At 51.3% G+C, this 20,879-nt stretch overlaps 1 protein-coding gene across 1 annotated transcript in view; it reads left to right on the top strand.

The window, feature by feature from the left end:
- The first annotated feature begins 12,567 nt into the window (after positions 1-12,567).
- The window catches only part of Antp (homeotic protein antennapedia), a 151,440-nt gene continuing 143,128 nt past the window's right edge, over positions 12,568-20,879 (top strand). Inside the window, exon 1 of the mRNA XM_076762249.1 lies at positions 12,568-13,051. The gene's annotated coding sequence lies outside the window, so the exon portion shown is untranslated. The remainder of the gene's footprint in view (positions 13,052-20,879) is intronic.

The following is a 20,879-nucleotide window of genomic DNA, read 5'->3' as shown; positions in this document are numbered from 1 at the left end:
ATTACCAAAAATCGTCGCCTGGCGCGCCGGACCGATTAAATCAACCAGAATTACAGGGAAAACACGGGCTGGCGAAATATTTGTCGTCGTCAGCGGCAATTTCTACGTTCGTCCAAACAACGGGCCGGGCATTTCCGGCTGACTATTTCGCGCGTTGGATTTATCGCGAAATTTACGATGTAACGGAGCGCAATTTCGGTATCAGACTCGAACTAGCGCCGGGTTTCGGTTCAACCCCGAAGAGGTTGGATGTTAAAAATTTACGAAACAAAAAAAAAACAAAAAAGAGAGCAAACGGAAAACATAAAACGAAAGACGGAGAAGCGTATTAAATTACGCCGTGTCCGGAATACGGTCGTGTTTACCGGCTTAGTCAGGAAGCTTGCTTTCGCGAGTCATCGGTCACCGGTCCGTGTTTACTCGAGATGATCGAGGACCGGATCAGGGAAAAGCGTATAATACGGCGGAAAAGGGCATGAAGGGGGAAGGGAAAAAGTTGGAGTACCCTGAGGGGGGGGACGGAGAAACGAGGAGTATCGGACGATAGCGAGTCACAGGGGGTTGGGGAGGGCGGGGGCGCGGCTGCGTCTGAGCTGCTCGCGATCTATGGCTCTCCTTTCTAGCCTCCCACTCCCACCCTTTCATCCCTTCTCTGCGGCCGGTCTCGAGCTAGCTGGGAAGGAATTTTTTGTTCGTGGCCCGCTTGTATCAAATTACGATAAATATTGCGGTGCCGACGTGCATCCCCGCCGCCCCCGCCGGCGCAGCCGCCACCGCCGCGACTTAACGTCACGGAGAAAAGAAAATCAACGCGTTCGGAAGGCGTTCCCGAACAAAATGGACGACCCTCGGTCCGGGGTTGTTAGCCCGCGTGTCTTTTACGGTGAAAGGGGTACCGAAAGGGGCGCGATTGGCCTCTCCGTCCCTTTTGCGGGTGCACCCGTTGGACCAGCGACGGTCCCGCGATTCGAAACGCCGTCTTCAGCGGGTCGAGAGGGAACGCGCGGCACGCAAATGTCGCCTGATTTACGAACCCGTCCCCGAAGAACAATACGAGTCCGAAACGGTCGGACGTTCCGCGATTACGCGGTCGACCGGCGTGGCGAATCACGGGAGAATCGTTTCCTCGATCGATTCCCTGTGAAACTCGTCCCGGAACAATGAGACCCCCCCGATACAGTGGGGGGAGATTTAATAAACCGTCCGAAAATGAAAACGAACGCGGGCGTAACCGGGCCGTTGTATCGGTCCCGGAGAATACTGGTCCGGGAAAAAGAATGATGGAGGCGCTACGCGCGATGGCGAAGGTAGGAACAGGGCGAAGAAAAAATTTGTGGGTGGGCGGGTGGAGACGAGAAGACGAAGGATTCCCCCCCCTGCGCGCGCGAAAGCCTCTAGATGATTCTCTGGAAAGAAGCGTGACGAGGGTATGTGGTAAGCGAGTATTATGTATAACCGGGAGGAAAGTAAATATGTGCCCGGGCCGATGGTGTACATAGGTGGGGTGTATCCACCCCATCGAGTTGCGTGCGAAGGATAGAAAACACGAGGCAACGGAGGGTCGAAGGGGGTTGTGGGCGGCGGATCCGAGGGATGGTGGTAGCGGATGAGACGGAACGAGACGCGCAGAGGCGCTGCGAGGGTGCGAGGGAGCGCGAGCATGCGGGCAGAAGGGCGGCGCGGGGCAAAGGGAGAAAGAGAGGCGGCTAGGGGGCAGGTAGTGGGGGCTGACAGAGATGAATTCGTTTCATTTCACGCTGGGAAGCTCTCGCGTTCCCCGCGTCCGATGATTTACTGGGCTACAATGTGGTAACCCATGATTTATCGCTACCAACACGCCGCCTCGCCACTACGCCATACCTGAGCACCATGGCTACGTATGCGTCGGGTCCGTGTGTCCAGAGAGAACTTTGTACTCTTTCTCTGTTTTTCGCCCCGGCGTCCCTGATCTTCTTTCCCTCTCGCCCTCCCGCCTCCCCCGCCATCCCCCTTGCGCGCTATCTCTCGCGTACTTGAGTGTGTCTTCCCGCGCGAGTGGGAGGAGAGAAAGGGGGTTGAAGACTCTCATGGCCAGACCCGTGGAATATATACTATCCACCTACCTACGTATCGCACACCGAACGACGATGACGTCGTCGTCGTCGTCGGCGGCACCTCGCGAAGCCCATGATTCCACGGTCCGACACCTTTATTTATGCGCGAGAAACTCTCTTGAGCGTTCGTTCGTCGGCCGCGCGCTCGCTAGCGAGCGATCCGTCATTTTCAATGCGTGCTTATCTGTGAATTAACTATCGAAGTCACTCCCGGCACCGGGTTACCGCCGCTCGCCGATAAATTGCCAAGGACCGAGACCGAGCTAATCATTAACTCGGCATTTTCGAATTGATCTATCGGCCGCTGCGCGCTATTATTCCGTGCCGGTCGGGTGTCGCTCGAACCGGCACCCGTGCAAACGAAATTAACCCGGCGTCGTTCCGCGCCGCGGTCGAGCTTGTTTTTCTACGGATTGCGCGAACCGGTCCCGATCGACGTCCTCCGCCAACGATTTCTTCCGGCTGCCGGCTTATACTCGATCGAATTAACGGTTCGACCGCTCCCTGCCCTTCTAAAACAGCCCTCGAGAACCTCACTCTCGATCCTGACCTGTTTTTATATCTCGTTCCAACACTGACACTTCCGCTTTAACCCCTCTCACGCGTCTTTCTATATTTCCTCGGTATTTTAAAGATTGTATTCCATTCGTAAAGAGAACATCCTTGTTGTTTAGAGTAGGCAGAGTGAAAGACCGATGTCCTCGAATGGACAGCAGCGTAAAAGTGGCCTGAAAGTTAACGGTCGAAACGCGTATTAACGTCCGACTGCGGTTTCGTCCGCGGCTGGACCACGAAGACTCTACGACTCTCGGCGTCAAATCGCTCGGTGAACCATAACGCGACCGTATCACGACCATCATGGTCGAAATGGACCCGGTGGACGGGAATATGGAACTATAACTGCGCGGCGTGTGGACGACAAAATGCGACAAAAGTTCCACGGTCCGTGGCTATTATCGCGCGCTTACCGACCTCGTTGAACCACCCCGGAAGCTGTCCACCATTTTGTTCGCAAACCCAAACTTCGATGTTAAACACACACAGTGGAAAATATATTCGTTATAATTCTTGAATTTATCTCTTTTTGCGAGCAAGTAAAAATTGTAATTAAATGGTACGCGGAGGGGTTGGAAGACGTCGATCAAAATTCGAGCTGCGTGGAAAGGTACGATAAGCCCCGAGAATATGTGCTCCGATCAACATCTCCAAATATGGACCCCCGTACCATAAACAGTTTCTCAGAACCAGGTACGCGTAGCAAGGCAGTTTTTCCCTTCATCAGCGAGGGGTGACTCCGTCCCCCATAAACCTCGGCCATGTCCGAGGGCCGTCCACGTTATTTACGCGGCTCGAGCTTTGCAAGAATAACAGTAACTTGGCGAATACTTGCGCGGATGGAACGCGCGGTGGACTGCGGACACCGCAGAGAATCCGTAGCTTTCGTACAGTTATAAGTGTAGGTAATTGCAAACGGTCGTAAGTTCGTGGAAGGCGGAACGATACCTTGTAAGGTATCCCCGGCTCGTTGGAAACTCGAAACCCAAGTCTTAGCTACCGCGGGACCAGCAACCGCGCTAAAGTTCGCTGCACCCTCTGAAAAGTGGAGAGGCCAACTCCTCCGGCGTGGTCCTTCGACCAGATTCATTAGGGATCTTGCTGATCCTGACGGTGTTTCGAGCGCCCGCAGCCACCTTGCCGCGAAATTTATCTCGACCGCGTAAACTTCGCTCGGCCCCTGTAAACAACAGCCAAATCCTCGCCCGTTTAAAGCTAGCCACCCCCTAGACGCGGGAAAACTTTCATTCGAACAACCGATACCAACGTTTTCATTTGGAATTAACGCGCAAGAAACTGCACTTTTCTGGCAACCCAAGAACGATCTAGCCGATTTGAAAACGAAAATAGCTCCGGTGAACCCAGATATCGTAATCGTAATTAAAGAATCACGGATTGGAATTTGCGTTGGACTTTCACTCAGTGACTGCTATTCGTTATTCGAAATTTTTATCAGAACGAGGACGCTGTTCGTCTCTGCCTCGGTTCTCGGATCAAGGACGTTCGACGTTTTACAAAAATGCTTCCTCCGGCACGCAGACGTGATTCACGATCAAACTTCTCCCCCCGGTTTTCTTTATCAGACATCGAGATTCGTCGAAGGGAAGTTCGAGAGGCCGGAGAGACGTTATATTTACCGCGTCCATAAATCAGACGCGCGCGCCACGGATTACGCCGAACTTCCACCAGAAACAGGCCATCGTAATTTCTTCGCCCTTTCGAATAACAAGGCCGAGCGTTACTCTCGCGCAGCGTATAATTTAACACAAGGCTCCTCTCGTTGGATCAACCCACGGGTCGCTTTTGACCCGTAGCGAACGATCGTTGGCGAGTAAAAACCGCAGACGCGCGACGTTAGAGGGTCGGAGAGCAAAAGGAGTCCCAGAGACGTGATTTACTTTCTCGTCGCGTGTTCCGAGGGACCCAGATCGTCCTGGCGACCGGCTGTAAGCGTACACCTCCACAAATCTCGGTTTCTTTCGCGCGTCATTCGATATTTCCACGGTTCGCGACGTGTTCGAGGTTCAGGCTGGAGGATCGTCGCGGGGGAAATTTCGCGCGGCACGCTGCACGCCGGCGAATGGAAGTCGGGTGCATTTTTCCCGCGGTTTAATTAATCGGCGCCGGAGCATTCCGCGCTGCGATATCTCAAACGCGGAAGCGTTATATTCCGTTGCGTAACTGCGTAACGCGATATATTTCACCGAATAACGAGCCGCGAGCGCGTGCACCCACCGACGATGCTTATGATTTGTGGGTCCGTGCAAGTTCTAGGCATCCATCACATTTAGCGGTCGTGAAACGAGAGTCGAGTTGTAAAACACGCCGGCCAAATGAGAATATACGTGGCGGAAGGAGTGTCCCGGGATCGTCCCGTTCCCGAGCGTCGCTGAGGAGAGGGTGGCCGCGACGACGGGGGTGGATACACGCGTGCTCGCCCCCCCCCCCCCACCCCCCTGCAATCCGGATTTTATAGGGCCGTTAAGTTAGCTCGACGATTTTCCAAACTCGTGTGATTGTCTTGTCGCGGCAAGCCGGCTATTAAATGGCACGGAAAATAAATATGCTACGATCGTTGCTCGCTGCTTTATACGACCCCACCACCGACGAATACGCTCAACGTCGCGTCAACGTTTTATCGCTTTCCCGATGTTCAAACTTACTTTTCCATCCCGGAGAATCTGTATCGTTCTAATCGACAAATGCCTTGGACGATACTTATTTATTAAATCTTCTATTATTTTTTTTGGCAATACTTTCGGACGTTCGACGTGTTTTCATCTTTCAGGGTCTAAGGAATGTCTCCCCCGAAGTTTGGCCGTTCCTTCACATCCTGTGCGCATAGATAGGGCATTCGTTTAGTTCGAAATTTATTCAACCTCGTGTTTTTACTGCACGCAGATGATATACTTGTTACCGTTCCAGAAAATAAAATTGATCGCACGCTAAACACGTTTAACTCCCGTTCAGACTCCGGTTGCGGAAATTGGAGGTCGTAACAGTATAAACTTTCTAGACATCAACATTATTAATCGCGATGGAAATATCGGTATCGACTGCTACGTTAAAACTACTTATTTCCGGGGGTGTATAAACTTCAATTCAAAACAACCGATTCTAGGACCTCCCTTTTATACTGTGATGAAAATGGCCACACACGAAATCTCAAGTGCACTTTCATTTCCTAATAGAGCATGTCAACAAGGAAGAATACCAGTGTCCAGTAAAGTTTTGTTAAAGTGTCACGGTTCAGAGCGGTGGTTCTTTAGCCAACAACCCCTGACAAATACGTCGGTGTGTAAGTTCGAGGGGGCCTAAGCCTTCGTCGTCGGTCCACGGGATTAGCTTGATTGCGCGTACAGGCGTCGGCGCAAGGGGAATAATTGCTGTCGCCTTTTCTTTACGGGCTGTTTAACGCAGCAGGGGGTCCCCGATCCAAGACGTTCCCTGTTTACCGAATTAAGTCCAAGATTTACGCGATCAGGGTCGCTCATACGGCGCCGTCGTCGAGCTTCCGGCCAGGAAAACCATCGGGCACTACGTGTCGCGAATTCACGAGTCTACGAAACTCGGCCCCGCTCACGGTGTTCCGATGAGATCACGGTGAAAGCAGTGACGCTTCTCGCATAAAGACAGAAAGATAAGATCCGGGAACAACCGACGAACAAATTAACCGTGATTTTCGCGTATTATCGACGCACGGATCACGATGTCGCGGATCGATTACAGGGGAAACGCCGACGGTGGCTGCAACATCGGTCGAGCGAGCCCATTTTTTAAAGGGGCACGAAATTTATTTAGTTTTGGTAAGTTTTTTGAAACACCTATTTGTCTAAATACCCGTTGGAGAATTTGGACTGGCGCGGTGACCGTTGACGAGGAATTTCACATTACTCTTCATCCTAGACTTTCATATCTGGCAGCGTCGGGTAAATAGGAACGCAGACTTTCGATAAAAATAGTGGAAAAATTACGGAGATAACCTCGTAGCATGTAACGAAGGTTCAATGAAGTATGGCTAGCGCGGAATGAAATACGACTGGGGAGCACGTATGTCCCGTAGCATAGTGAAAGTGTGATGATTCAACGCTATCTCGGTTCAATGCTACCATTGAAATTTTCGTACTGCGTTAACGACAGTGGGCTGGATGAATTGGGGGGAGCGTCTCTTTACGTCTTGGCTTGACGAGTGATCGTACAAAAAAATAATACACCCGGTTGGAACGTGCTCGCGAGATACGCGATTCCATCCCTGACAGCGTCGCGACGCTCGTATCGCTCATGGCCGACAAAGGACCGCGTTCTGACGGTATCGTGTCCCTTTTTGGCTGTCTCGGTTCCCCGTTCCACCGAGATCTTCTATAGGGGAGGGTCGAAGGGGGTATCGGAAGGAAGATTGCCCGCGACCACGCTTTTTCACCGTCGTGCCCCGCAGCTGTAACTCTGAAGAGGGCACGAGGGTGGAAAAAGGGGGATGCAGCTGAATGACGGGATTCATGCCCTGGCCGTGGATTCGCAGACGCCTTGAATGGAGGCTGGCGGAAGGGCTTCGGAAATTAAACGTCCTGTAGATGGTCTTTTTTCGCGTGCGGTAATGTACGATCTCTCCCACCCTTTCTTCTGCTCCTCCGGCGCGTCTCTCTCGCTTCCCCTTTCCCTCTTTCACGGTGGAAGGAAGAGGCTGGGGACCTGCCACGGCGGGCAGGACAATTTCGCTGCGATAAGGAAGTAGATCGAGGCACCAGATACGCCGCATCCTCTTCCCTGTGTACGTACACACCCTCGCACGACACACGAACGGTATATACCGCGTGTACGTGTAGAAACGCGGGTCCCCGAGAGCATTCAGGGCTGTTGCTAGAGCGCCGTTGCATCGCGAGGCGTCGTAAACCACCCCCGCGCCACGGCTAAACGTATTTCTCCTGAAATTAGGAACTTCCGGGGGCCTGGCTCTTTTTTCGACGAACGACGATACCGGCGGAATCCCGAGAACGAGGAGCATTATCCGTCAGATTCCACGATCTCGCTATTAATATACGTTAGAGGGTGGGACGACAAGTGGGTCAGTGGCAGGCTACACCCTCGTTCGCGGCAACTAACTTTCCGAAGCTTCTGAATTTCCCTCGATATCTCCATCAACTTTTATCTCCCGTCCGGTGTTATTCGACCAAGTTACACGCTTTATGGACGAATTTTCCGACGACGCGAAAAGGTCTCGACTGGAGTTCTTTAGCAAGCGGCGCCTGCGCCGCGACGAGGCCGCGTGGCCCTACAACGTGCGTTATTTTTAGTCACGTGGCACTCCAAGGTACTCTTGTAATTTAAATGAATGGAAACACCCTTATGCCTAAGCGTGTACAACGTTACTTGTTGCTCTACTGTACTCGATCCTAATTGTACCAGAACATAATCTGAAACAGGATCGAGACGTCGTGGCAAATGCAACTCAAAAAACTAAATTCGTTGGGGTCCTCGTCGGAATAAAATAATGAAAATAGAATACAAGATTCTACAATTTTATAGCCACCGATAAAATTCGTCCAACACCTATACGAAGATTACTTTAACTCGCGTTCCTCGTCCACGGCGACCATAACCAACATTAATAGCGAACCGGTTGCGTCGAAGCACCCTGTTCATACGTATTGATCGCGCGTCTTTTATTTTCTATCGAGAACCGGACGCCTGTATAATAAGTAGAGTATGTTTCACTTTTATTAAGTTACCTTATTTGTAGAAAATCGCTCCGTCCAGTATGTAATTCTTTCGGTTGCGTTGCCTCAATAATTTATAACTTCCTCCGCGATCATACCGATCCCGGCGCGTCGCGAGAGTCGCGATTTCAATAGAAACCCGCGATCAACATTCGACGTGCGCGTGACGGACGATCGATCGCGAATGAAAATCTACGAGGAATCGCATAAACGCGACATTGACTTTCACGCGGCGACACCGAGCTCGTCTCTTTGGTCTCCGGAAGCGTGCACGACCTGTTTGAAAACAAACGCCCCTCGAGCTGCGTTTCCACAACAAAGCCGGAAGCGACATTTCCAATAACGAGTCGTTTTGAAAATTGGGTTGACGTATTTTAAATTGCGCTGATACGATACGAAACGTCACAGAGGCGTTGGAAAGTGCAAAGGCCAGCGGGTTAGAGGTTTTAAGAAGAGAAATCGGGAACGAGGGAGGTAGTTAAACCCGGCAAAGCCATCGAGGTGAAACCGACACATCTTAATTTCCTGTCAAAATATTGACAACCGAGCGGCCATTAGCATTATGAACGACTCGCAGTGGGTCAGTACCGGTTGGCCGGCTGTTTAGTTATTGTTTCCGCCACAGATTATAGGGATGGGGTCTTTATTGCCCTATGGCGGTAATATAGGTATAGCGACTCACCGATACACTCCTCCGGGCTCACCTACACACCCAGGCGTAGGCTTGTGCAAGCTCGCACCTGTTGGCGCCTGCGATTATGGCCGCAATAACATTCCGTCAAACTGCGAACACGTACCTAGACCTTCTAACCCAACCTAAGCCGCCCCGGAAACATTCCTGGGACCACGTGGCTGGCGTCCCACCCCAATCGTTACCCTATTTCGTCGATTCTTCGACTGGGAAACGTCGAAATCATGCTGGACGGTTTATAGACTATTTTGAAAATATTATACGTAACTTCTGACGGATACGAGGCATCAGGTGCGCTCTGCTAGGGGTTGCGAGGTGGACAGAGGTAGCAATAGTCCCGTATTCGGTGGGGACTAATAAAAAGGCTCCGTGATATATCTTCGCGGCGAACCTTTTTTTTTTTTTTCGTCGTGCCAGCGCCGCCGTTTATATTTATTCCGCGTGTTTGCGTGTTTTTGCGGACTTTTTCGGAGCTAATATTGTCCGGCAAAACAAACACGCGAAACAGAAAGGAGACCCGGGCTACGATTCATTGATTTTACGTCGCGAACATTATTTATCGTCCAATATATCGGGCTTGTCGATACCATTCGTAGCGTCATGCGCCATAATAACGGTATCTTCTTCGAAATTGTTCATTGCCGAATCGAGAGGACGGGAGACGTCGGCCGCTTTAAATTCTTCAGCAACGCTGACGAACGAACGTACGCGGATGATGTATGCCCGCGCGAGCGAGCGACCATCGAGCGAGGGCACGGCGTGCACCTCCGCCTCTAAATTCGCCCCGGCGAGTAGGTTGAGGCTCGATTTAAATTTGCCAGAAGTGGAATTGGCCGCGTGGCGAAACACAATTTCGCGGCGAGTTCATTCTCCCGGCGAATTCGAATTAATGCGACGACGTACGAATTGACTTTCTGAGTTATCGCCCCCGGCCCGCCGAACCAACTTTCAGCGGCCGTGCTTCCCTCTAATGAAAAGAATTTTCGATGAAATTGCCGCCGCGTCCACCGATGACGACTCCAAGAACGCCACCGTTGCGCGGGCGAAGCCATGTTTCGTTACGCGTTCATTTTTTATTGCTAACGAACAAAGGTCCATTTATGCTATCGATGTATCATAATTTTCTATTTAGGCTTCGTACGTTTTGCGATCAAGACGAATAGTCTTGCTAATTTAATGAATTTTACGCCATGGGGCCGCGAACATAGGACCACTCCGGACATTTTGTTTTATAGTTCCTACTTAATACTAATTTGCACGCAAATTAATATCGGAAATTATAGCTTGGCCCCCAAGGCACCTGTTATTACATGTTAAAATTTTTACCAAGAACAAATTAATTCGTTATAAGCCACTTTATAACACGCTGTAAACGGTATAAGTTAAGCAACCGGTCCTATAAATCACGTCTGTCGGTTTCTAAAGTACCACTTTTTTCTTTAGTTATTTTGTAGTTACGTCTTTATTGCGTAAACTGCGCATCGAGGCGAGGTAGGAGTAGATGCTGTTACAAGCCTAATCTCGCATCCCCAATTTCTTAAAGATTCTTAGGATATTATCTCCGTCTTGTTTCTTTTCGGATAATTTTTAGGGGAACATCTGTACACGCGAATAACAAACAGGTTACTATGATGCATAGCATTCGAAATATTTCAATTCACACTGTTTATCTCAACCACTCTAAACACGAGTTTCGAAGTGTTACGGTTTTCGACGCGACCATGTGTCACGCAATACTAAATTTATCGCTTTTTATCCGCATCACTGCCATGCTACAAGCCTACTCGATAGTCATCTCATTTTATAAACGGTTAGATGGCATTTCAAGAAATTTACTATTTCCACTCCACACTTTACGATCAGGCATCTTCATTTTTATCTGATCGATTGATTTTCATTGAATATTGAAAACATAACGTGATGTCACGTAGTTTTACAAGTTTGGTGACATTCTCGATAGCGAAATGTTCCGCCCACGCTTGTCAGCGTCCGCCGCGGTATCGCAAGGTCGTGTTTAACCGGTGTACGGGAAAAAGTGGATGAGCGGATCGAACCACGTGTTCAATTTGTGAAATCTGACGAGCTATCGGACGGTGTTACCCTCGTTCGAAGGAAACCCGTTAGTTTCTCGATTAACAAATCTCCATTTATCTCTCGATGCTCGCCCGGGAGATCCGTGCAATCAAAAGAAAAGAAAAGAGGCCGTCGAAAAGGAAGAGCAACGCAGAAAAAGAAGGTTACGCGACGCGAGCGTCTGCGTGAAAACAGGAAAGCCGCAAGAGATAAGGGAGTAATTAAATTCGCATACTCCTTGCGCGTCGATAATTCGCGCAGAGGCAGACTCGCGACTCCGGTAGCGGCGAGAAAGAGAGAGCGAGAGAGAGTGAGCGAGAGAGAGAGAGGGGGAGTGAGCATAGAGGGTACGCGGTGCGGCCACCACGTGGTTGCACAGAGAATCGAGCATGTGTGCGGAGGAGCGGCCACAAATCACCATTACTCGATGTGTATCGCGACGCTATATAATTATACCTATAACGCCAAGCACCAGGTAATGGCTCAATCCTGCATGTGCATGCGATGATAACCAAGCCTGAAGGTGGGCCACTAGGTGGGGTCTCCGGTGCCCGCGAGATTCAAACCGGTCGCGTTCCATTGGCCCGCGCGTAGTCACGTGCTCCGTTACGTCACCGTGGCCATCCTCGTGAGCGCTCCGAGCTCGCCAGTGTGCCCGCGAAAGAGCGAGAGGAGAAGAGAACGCGAACGTGGTAGGGAGAGGAGACAGAGACGTCGAACCCGCGGCCTTAAATAGAACGAAACGTCGACCGATCGTGGAACGAAGACACCGACGGGATTCTCGTAAATAAGGATAGACCAAGAACGACGAAGACGCGACCGATAGTCGCAGGAAGAGGAACGAGGTTAGGGGGATACCCGGCGCGGGAAAGAGCAAGACGGATGGAGAAAGAGACAACAGGCCTATTCCCTACGCCGTGCCCCCTCCCGCCATTAACAACGCCCTTGCATATAAATCCTCGTCTCGTCCGTGTGCGGTCGGGCATGTGTTTGCGTGGATCGTTCGTCTCCGTCTTGATCGCGCTTCCCCGGGATCGTTTGCTCTCCGTCCTGGCTCGGTGTTCTCTCTGTCGCTAATTCTCTCGCTCCCTCGGTCCGGATTCCCCGCCTTTGCACTGGCCGCAGGACAGCCGGGACGGGGCACGCGGCGAGAGGAGAGGCGAGAGGGACCGTGGAACCGAGCGAGATCGAGCGTGCCCCGGAGAGCGGTCGAGAGAATGCCCGTGCGAGGAGGAGAGACGGAGCGGGCGTCGGGGCAAGAAAGAGAGAGCCAGGGGAAGCTCCTCGGTGGTTGAAGCGGGACGGAAACGCGAAGGAGCGAGGAAGAGGCATGGAGGAGAGAGAGAACGAAGGCAGCGCCGCGTGGCGGTACGAGGTGGGGACTATCGGGCCGTAAACCATCCGCGGTGAACATTTAACTCACGTATTGCCATCCGACAAGTTTGCTTTGGCCCGCGAGAGAGCGTCACCCGAGCGAGCGTCCGACGTCGAAGCGAGCCTTCCGCGAAACACGCGAGGAGGTGGATCAGAGCCCACCGACTTGTCGCGGCTCTAATCCGTTCCGTAGCCACCGATACCGTGTGTCGTTCCCTCGCGGGAAGTCTCACGATCGTGGCCTCCTCCTATTTTTATTTCACGCGGCAGAACCGTAACGGGGACGCGTATCGGTCGGGAAATCGTTCCTCCGCGCGCGGAACGGTCTCCCTCGCCTCGATCCCAAACGCCACGCAACCGGCCCAGCCGGCGAGAACCGATTCCGGCGGACTCCGCGACGTTCCGGACCAGTCCAGCCCTCACCGGACTTCCGGATGCGACAACCGATCACGGTCTGAAAGACCGCTATCATGAGCTGCAAGAAACGGGCGCGGACTACCCTTCCGCAACCGGCGCTCTGCTTTCGTTGAATCAACCCACCGGCCGTTACGGTAAGTCCATCCTCCACTTTTATTCCTCGCGAATCGTCGACGATCTTTTAACGATCGGCCCCTGCGCGCGTTCTGTCCGCTCTCCGTACCGATTCCAACGACCGTCCGTCGTTGTCGTCTCGGAAAATTCCCTCCCGCCAAAACGTCCAGCCAGTGCACATGCTCCGATGATCGAAGACGTCGCGCCAAGTGTGACGACCGGTTCGACTACGGTCTCGCAACGAAAATCGCGGGATCCTCTCCCGTATCTTGCGTTCGCCGCGACACGATCCGCGCGACCCTCGCCGCCGAGAGGATAAACGCGTGCACGTGGTTCGCGTGAGCCACGAAGCAGTTCTCTCCCCGCGATCGACGATAAACGTAACAATATTTCTTTTCGTACGCGCGCACGCTCGCGCCGTACCGTACAGATATCAATTACGGAATTAATCTCGGTCTGGGGGCAGCGTGCATCAATTTTCCGTGTATCTCGTTCTGTCAAACGGGTGTTTTACGGCCGGCGTTAATGAAGAACTATAACCGACCGGACGCGATACGCTTGCAACGCATCGCGCCACGGCATAATAACGCACCGCGATAAATGTACTAGGCGTCTATCTGCCGTGGAATTCGCGAACGCTCTCAGGACTCGTGCCAAATGGTAAATAATCGTCGAGTCGAACCTAACAGCCCCGCGCTCTTCTTGACCGCGTTAACGGTTCGCGTTCGGAGTTTAATGTTTTAATCTGGAGACTCGCGAGCCGTTAGAATAGATAACCCGCTCATCAGGCGCCTCAAAGTCCCCTCGATCCGCGACAGAGGAGATTAGAGTCGGGTTCTCGTCGATGCATTATTTTCCCACATCGATCGCGGTCAACGGCCACCTTCGATTTTCTCGGGGAAAGGAGGGAAAACCGGACCGAAAATAAAGTGAGTTCGGTATCGCGTGGCCCGAGGGTAAAATAGGTGGTGTGTACCGCACCGACGCCTGACGGGGACCATAAATAAGGATCCGACGGTCGGTGCGGCTGCAGCCGGTGATAAGCGTTCCTTTGCCCCCTCCAGCAAACCCTCTTTAGACTTTCTTCTTCGTCCTCTTCCCGCTCGAACGCTCCGAAACCCCTTTCGGAGTCTCTGCAGCATCCCTTAAGGGTGGAACGAGCCTGGTCGTCGGTCCAGGTTTGCCGACGGACACTGACCAATGTATTTCGATTTTGACGATAGGTTTCAACAGAATTTGCAACTGTGAAGCGCAAGACACCGTCGGGGGGTTAATACGATTAAACATTACTAGATTACGAGCAGTCTTGGTAGCCTGTTCTCCGCGAACTCTGTAGTAAAATTTCGCCACACAGGGATTGCAACTCGAACAGTACTCGTAACTGAGTTAACGTTGCAGCCTCGAATTAATTCGACTCCGTTAAAATGTATACCGCCCCGCCGGAGCAACGGGGGATGATTGCACCCAGCCCCCGTACACGCGGACGTAATTAGTTTGTCAAAGTGACGGTACTTTTTCGCGCGTCCCGGCGGTGCTGTTCGCCTTTCCTCCAGCGGAATCGCAGAACGGGCGAACAGGAGCGCGGTTCGATAAGTTTCGAGACAAAGGGACCCCCCCTGTTGTTCCCCGTGACGAGTATATACCGTAGGTACCGAGAGGTTCGCGTGCCGTCAAGGACGAGCGTCGCAATAAATCGACGCGATAACGTTAGCAGAAGCGCAAGATGGTAACTCGGTCGGTCGGGTCTGTATTGCCGCGAATATCGTATCGAGCAACGAGGGTTGGAAACGCACGAGGTGCCTGAACGTTTCCCGACCGTGTAACGAATAGGTATAGTCGGGTTCCTTCATCCCCTACGGGCAGCACGGAGCGACCATTTCTCATATCAGTTTAGCCGACACTTTCGAGAACTTGCTCGGAGAGCCCGGGGCGTCGCGACGTCACCCGATGCCTCTTGCCCTCTCGGCGCCCTCCTCGCCCACCTACCGGGTCCTCCAACCCTGTTCCCGGCTCTCCTGCAACACCTTACCACGAGCCAGCGGGCTTTCCTCCCTTTCCGAACAACCTTCCCGCCACCCTCCCGCTCTCTCTTCGAGTTCCATTTACGTTCAAGATCGTCCTTGGTTCCCCGGGAACGCGCGCAGACCACCACAACCGCGTGCACACGTTTTTCCCTCGTTCCAACCCTTAAAGAAGACCGGTCGCCCGCGGCGCGGCGAGATAAGTGATGCCCAAAACTTAACAAACCCGGCCTGGGATGATGAAGGGCCTCGCGACCTCTCGGATCACCTCTCGCCGAGAGATTGCGCGAATCCGCCTTATCAGAGATCCGTGAGCGCCGCTCCAAAGATTACAGATTACACCCCCTCGGTCAGCGATCGCTCCCCCGCTCTTTTGGTTCTTACGAAGGTCGCGGACTTTCCTATCTAACTTTAGGACTTAGGAACCCCCCCTTGTTTGAGTAGCGCGCGCGAAACTCGATTATAAAGTATCACGTGCGAACAGTTGTTTGATTGGACAAGCGGCGAATCTGTGTTTTCCTTCGTTCATCGTCCATCGGAGACGTTTTAAGTCCACCGTTCGCTGCGTATCTTCCTAAATTTTCTCGAATTTAATACCGCAGCGATATATATCGCCGAACCGTGAATCAAGTGTTTTCGCAGGTGTTATACGTTATTCAATAAAAAGTAACGGCTCCAAGACACAGTTAAGCCTGATAAATGGCCGCCTAGATAGTATTTTTAAATGGAAGAAGGAGGGGGAAGAAGGGGGTGCACGGAGCGCATTGCCCGCATAAATTCGTCCAATCTTCCGGTCGGGCGCGGAGAATTCGCGTATTCCTATTGAATTCGATAACTCAAACGCGGATACGCTATATCATCTGGAGCGTACCGAATGGCGCTACTTGCACGCGCTCTTAATTATCGGACCAAATAATAATCCTTTCAACCGTGACTTGTAATTTGAATTCTGCGCTGTTCGATTCCGACGTCCCCCTAAATCACGCGTGATTAAATGCCCTTCTTCGAAAACTAATTTTCTACAGGCGAAAGAACGGGACAAGGGCCTCACCCAACCTCAAAAATTGCGAAACCTCCGACTCGAATTTTATTGTATTTGTTTATCTTGTTCGACGACGATTCAATAAATCACCGCCACACAATTTGTAGTCGATCTTTGCTATTTCCAACTAGTATTTCTGGATATCGTTTCAAAAATCCCGCATACCGCTGTCACACCGAGCCTCCATTTTTGAACGGAGTATCTCTTTCCGACTGTTTTATTACTCTACGAACGCCGTACGAAAGTTGCAGTCTAGTAACTGGAAATCCAATTAATCCTAAGTGTGTAATCCAGTGTCCCAAACGAAGTTTCCGTGGTTAAAATGGTAGCCAAGTCCCATTCGTGGAACGTTAAATGTCTTCGTTGCTCGTGGTAGTAACATTCCTCTTGCAACTACTTTTAAAGCGTCTTTCATGTTTTCTTACGAATAAACAAGTCTTTTTCTGCTGGTCGCTTATCCCTTTCGCTACTAACACCAGCTTTAATCGTTATTTGTAAAACAGCCCGAGGGTACAGCGTCGACTTCGGTCGTCATTCGCAGAATATTGCGCAAACGGTATAAAAATCGTTATATCGAACACTTTTCAATATTGTCTCGCTAGGATAATCACGAATATAATACTATTGCAAGCTGGTGTATCAGATACCATCGATGCAACAGTATTTGAATGGACATTTTCTGGTTAGCCACCCAAGGAACACGTAGAGAAAGAGTGCTTAATATTTATTAACGAGGTCAGGGAGTAGAGAAAGATTTAGATACAGTCTAACGATTGAAACATTCTTGCAAGGATCATGTAAACAAGGCGGCAGAGACGAATCTATCTCCGTCGTAAATCGTACCAGCCAAAACAGCTACACAGGCATAATGTGGTCAAATTTATGAGAACAGTAAGAAATTTAAAGTGCTTACCGTCAAATGGGATAAGTTGTAACAGATGGCTAACTTGCACCACTTCTTCGCCTATTCGCCTTTTTAAGTTGGCTGACATCTGCGTTGATTTCAGAGAACAGTGATGGCAGTCATTTCGTTTCTTATCGACGAGCACTGTTGCGGAAGATTCTGTTGATTTATAGCTGGTTTCGCGCGATATCTAGCAAAGGTACATTTCCATTTTGCTCAATACGATTCTTCGTCTAAAAGTCAAACTGTTGACGCATCCAGGGTTCGTGTACTCCGTTTCACGTTATCGAGAAGACTAGAAATACTCGTACGAAAAATTACGGAAGCGAAATACATGGAGGGTATCTTTTTCACGCGATTTCGTTCGAGAATTTGGTCCATGTAAAGGCGGGAACGGAGACACCTGGGCGTCATGGCTGCCGTCGGATCGCAGCACGTGCGCCTCGGCGCCGCTGGCAACACCCGAATCACAATGTAACCGCCACCGTGTACCACGAAATAGCTACAGAGAGTCGCGTAGACCGCGTTTTCCGTCGGCCCGCGGGCGATATTTCAGATTTATCGCGCGCGGCTAAATATACTTTTGAATATTTTGTTCGCTACGCCGATAAATGTAACGCGGCCGGCGCATACTTCTGGGTTGACAAGCAGCCTCCAGCCTCTTTGCCGGTTGATATAATTTCAAGTAAGAAATATGCTCACGGGCCTCGCCAGCCCGTTACATAAAGTAAGTAAATTAACGATCGGGTAGTTAAACCGCGAATGTATCACACGAGGCGGAGTAGCTATTTCGAATTAATGGCCGACTATTAATTTTCGAAGCAGTTTTCAACTCCTCGGCCGGGGCGCCGGGGTTGTATCCGCGATATTTATCCGACGGGGGGCGACAGATTCGCCGATCCGTCGGGTTTCGATCGGTTCCGAAATCGTTCGGACGTCCCCTTCCGTCAGGCCGCGGAATCCCGTCGAACCGGGCCGCAATTAGGCGCGAATTATCTCTTCCGTTCCCGGTGTCGAAAGTATCCGTCTTCGAGCGTGTTCGCGGAGACAACGTCGTTTCGTTCGCGGCAATTTACAATCCACCGTACGCGCCGGTTAATAATTGAAACGCGTTCTCGGGCCGATCGAGCGCTAGCAATTTTCCGCGCTCATGCAGCATTCACGGGAATAAATCCCGAATTAGAGGACATAAATCCGAGGGAACGCGCTCCGGCGGCTCAAAAACTGCAACCCGGCGCGTAAACACGGGGGAACGGTTTCCGCGACGCGATTTTTTACGCCAAAACTATTCCCCCCCCCCCCTCCGGACCAGCGTTTCGTTCCACCTTGAAATCGGCGAGATTCTTCACGGATCAGCCTGAAACCGTGTCGCCTACGAGTGACCTTAACCATAGCAAAAAATATTTAAATCGCTTCGTTTGAAAGTACAATGGATTCCTTTGTGGCCGAGGAAGCGCACGGTTCGGACGTAAACTCCGTGGCGAAGGCTGCGTGGAGAGAACGACCGGGGGCAAACCGTCCACGGGGGTAGGAGCGAGGGTGTGAAAATGTTTTTGGAGCAAGGTCGAGCGCGATCGCGTCACCTGTGCACCTTGCGCCCTACCTGGCCGAGCTAATGCTCGGAGACGACCTTAACCACGGACCGTTGCCATAAATTCGACCAGTCGTAACGAGAACGGAAAAAAACGTCAAAACGGACAGCCGCTCGCAGGCCCGTAACGGTACAACGATTCGACCTTTTTGCGCTCGAAGGTCACCGGCTTCGTAGTTTCCAGAAGCTCTTCCCTCGACTCGACGTCCGGTCGCGTTCCTCCGCGGTCACGATTTCCACCGTCGCGAACTATAAAACGTTTCCACAAAGGCTAGAACTATGGCAGATCAGTGCTCCGTTAATGCAGCGTTTAACCCCTTGACGACCACATCCGTGTCTCCAACGGACACTAAATTTTTCACCTGTCGCCCGCATAAGTAAGAGATAGGGTACACAACTGTTATACTATCCTTCTGCTTACATAAACAAGTAACTGGGAAGTTGATAATTTTAGTTTCAATTAAACCTACGAATGAGATCCTCGAAGATGTCAGTTAGGGTCACAAAACGTAGCTACGTCTCTGAGACATCTCAGTCGGAAGTTTTGGTATCGTGGCCCTGATCGTTGAGAGGTTAAACGAACTCGTCGAACCCGAGCAAAAGTTCACTCTTTTGCTAACGAGGCTGCTAGACTTTAGATTCCGTTAATTGGGTCGCCATAAGCTTGGCTACGCGTAGACTGGTCTCGCAGGTGCATTCGTAGGAATTTGTAAACACTGTGATTACAGCGAGAGAATATTTCGAAGCGTTCGATCGCGAAGGGAATACAAATTAGCGCTGCATTTGTCGCTCGAATGCAGGCTGAGACAGATTTTGTCCTCCACCCCCTGACGGGTCTGCTCCGACGTTGTTTGGTTTAGGAACGGTGATTACGCGCTCACGGTTCGTCCCTACCTGAGGGACAACATTTGTCTCGGGGCTGAAGGACGTAGCTGTATATTGATTTGACGAACGACGGACGAGAGCGAGTAATCCAACGTCCCGGTGGATCGTTCGGAAAAGCTTAACGTCCAGTTCGCGAGTAAATCGTAAATCACCGATGCTGGCGATCGGTACGGGCGACGTTTACGCTAAAACGATTAAGCGCGCGTCTCGCGTCGATGATTTACGGTCGCGGGCGGAAAGAATACGGACGACAGCGGGAGCAAAACGACGATGGAGTCGAAGACCGACGGGTAGCTAGCCGCGAGAACCGTGGAGTAAGAGTCGTGTATCGCGAGGCCGTGATCGATTAATGAATTCGACTCGGGAACGGATAAGACACGAAGAAACCACTCTCGTTTGCCGGTTGAATTATGACAACGATCGGTCAGCTCGTTCGTTAAGAGCATTATTTATAAATTCAACGCTAAACGGGGGTGGAGGGCTCGGATATGAAAAGTCCCCTCGGCCGTCCTCCTCGTTCTACGGGGCCCACGGACGGTGGGAGGGGATAGTCAGAAGAACACGCCGGGGACGATAATGGACGGGCAACAACGAAGAACCCGGCGATTCCGTTTGTTGGGCGTCGTTTGATTTATAAGTTCAACTCCGGACGGACAATATTTTTGTTTTAATGCTCCTTTTGTCCGAAACGTACGTGCCCGGACTGCCGGATGGGCGCGAGGTGGACATAGGTGGCTGATGATGTCACTCCCTTTAGCGAGCGAAACGAACGAGAAAAGGAGAACGAGAGAGGGAACACCGTACGAGGCACCGGACATCGGCTACACGGTGCCTAGTTTAAGCCGGGGTTGTCGCGATGGCACACAGAGATTACATCGTACACCGCGGAATATACTCAAGGTGTCGCCGACGATTCTTAGCTACACGGAGATTCTTAATAGCCGGCCTCGCCGTATGACTTGCTTCGCGCTCGATCCTCGCGAACCACCATCCTCCCCAACCACACCACTCATCCTCTTACGCTTATTCCACACACGCGTCCTGTACATTTTCTACCTTGCAATATTCACATTTTTTCTCTATCGAATTGTATTACGATATTTTCATTTTACACTCATTTTTATACTGGCTTTACTACGTGCATTGGATCCCCATCGTGCTGGGGCGAAAATAATTCGATGCAATCGCACCTGTTTCGTAAGATACCCCCATATCATGGCACTATCGTGTTCCATCGTTCCTTCAACGTAGAGTACAGTAACATGTTCCGCGATTAATTTTTGGCGAATATTCTGGCAATGTTGGCACACGGAAATACGATCCATCGTTGTTGGTTCTACCTTCAACTTTTTCGCCAACTTTTCTATAGACGACCAGTTTTCCGACCATTGCGAGCATTCATGTT

The sequence above is a fragment of the Colletes latitarsis genome, chromosome 3 (assembly GCF_051014445.1).
Source record: "Colletes latitarsis isolate SP2378_abdomen chromosome 3, iyColLati1, whole genome shotgun sequence".
NCBI classification, from domain to species: Eukaryota; Metazoa; Arthropoda; class Insecta; order Hymenoptera; family Colletidae; genus Colletes; species Colletes latitarsis.
This window is presented reverse-complemented; position numbering and strand designations above follow the sequence as displayed.